Source organism: Carcharodon carcharias, chromosome X (genome assembly GCF_017639515.1).
Source record: "Carcharodon carcharias isolate sCarCar2 chromosome X, sCarCar2.pri, whole genome shotgun sequence".
Taxonomy (NCBI): domain Eukaryota; kingdom Metazoa; phylum Chordata; class Chondrichthyes; order Lamniformes; family Lamnidae; genus Carcharodon; species Carcharodon carcharias.
Genome location: NC_054507.1, coordinates 22,497,987 through 22,499,754, shown reverse-complemented (window position 1 = coordinate 22,499,754; position 1,768 = coordinate 22,497,987). Strand labels below are relative to the sequence as shown.

General features: G+C 53.2%; 1 non-coding gene across 1 annotated transcript; it reads left to right on the top strand.

The window, feature by feature from the left end:
- Positions 1-271: 271 nt before the first annotated feature.
- On the top strand, positions 272-378 carry LOC121273377. Its single transcript, XR_005942013.1, has one exon. It is a non-coding gene; the product is annotated as a U6 spliceosomal RNA (small nuclear RNA).
- Positions 379-1,768: the final 1,390 nt, after the last annotated feature.

The window sequence follows — 1,768 nt, the reverse complement described above, 5'->3', positions numbered from 1 at the left end:
CAATGACAAGCACCATCAAGGTTTAGGAACCACTAGTGTATCCAGGGAATGTGAGGCCAGACCATCACTTTGGTCTGAAAGCTGTACAAAGCACAGGGAAGGGGCCCCGGACTGAGACACCTGCCTTTATCTTGTGCAGAAAGGTTTCACACCTGAGTGACATGAACACTGCTCATCAGAACAAGGAGTCATAGGCAGGAAGTTATTGTTGATAGTGAATAATAATGAACATTATGTACAAGTGGTTAACACCCAAGCCCAAGCTGTGCAAGTGCTCGCTTCAGCAGCACATGTACTAAAATTGGAATGTTACAGAGAAGATTAGCATGGCCCCTGCGCACGGATGACACGCAAATTCATGAAGCGTTCCATATTTCAGACTTGCAAAACATTTCACCTTGCCAAGTTGGCCATTAACAGGTCCAGGCAGCGGGCGATCGAGGGGGGAGTCCCGCACAATTGTTTGTCCCTCTTCTGTGGCTACGTTCGTGGCCGGGTGTCCCTGGAGAGGGAGCACGCGGTGTCTGCTGGCACTCTCGAGGCCTTCCGTACCTGGTCGGCACCGCGGGGACTGGGGTGTTTTATTAACCCCTTTAATCACATTTTGGTTTAATGTTTGTAAGTTTCCTTTAAACATTGTCCTTAGTTTTACAGCTGACCTGACTTAGGGGCTGTGCTTGATTTATCCCTTATTTTGTTAATTTATTTTAATTGTTTTAACTCCAAAAGAGTTACATCTTCTTAACCTTCCTAACCCTGCTGCTACGTCTTGTGCTCCCTGGACATCCACGGTGGAGGTGGAGGCAGCCTGTTGAATGCTACGCCCTGCTTATGATGACATTGACGGGCGTCCCCTGGAGGGCCAAGACCTGGAGGGCCCCGGCCTGCTTTCGGGATCCTGCTGTGTGGCAGTGGCACCCTCCTCGGCCTGTGGAGCTGGAGCTGCTGGGGTCACAGGAAGAGGGGTTTCGGATGGGCTGGACACCCCCGGAGTCACCGAGGTGGATGGCCCTGGGATGTGCACCAGCTGATCCTCCTCCCTATGGGTGCCCGAGGGCCCCAGGCTGACTCCTTGAGGAGAAGGGGCGGCTGGAGTGAGATTGGGCTGCCCCACACCCCTCTTCCATTGACACTGTTGGAGGCCAACTATGGCAGCAGTGCAGGAGCAATGTCCTGGACCAAGGTCTCCATCGCAGCCACCATCCTACCAGTGTTGACCTCAATGCATTGGCATGCCGATGCTATCACCTCAGCCTGAAGGCAGATGGACTCCTCCATTGTGCCTTGCAATCTGAGGAGTGCAGTGGACATCCCTTTCTGATTTTCTGGAGCTTGCCTTTGCAGCTCCAGCAGCTGTGATATGACCGAGTCCGGAGGCTTGTCATCTGACTTGGACTCAGCAATGTTCTGGCCTCCAACAGTTCTCCCAGGGCTGATGACCTGCGAAGTCTCTGCCACTGCCTGCTGTGGGTCAGACAGTGCGATGTGCTCACCAGATTGTGATCCCGAGGCTACTCTAAAGCTAGATCCCACCAAGGTGTGTGACTCTGCACTGGTGGAGCGTGTGGGTGAGCGCTGTGATGGGACTTCAGGGAGGGTTTCAGCAGATTCCTCTTCTGAGCCTCCCTCAGGGCTTGATTGGAGGCCCTGAATCATGGACTCTCTTGGCTGCTTCCCAGATGTGCTTGCAAAAGCAGAGGGAGATAATTAGTGCATGGCTGTGGCCTGTGAAACAGGACACATCACTCACAGCATGGTTGTCTGATGG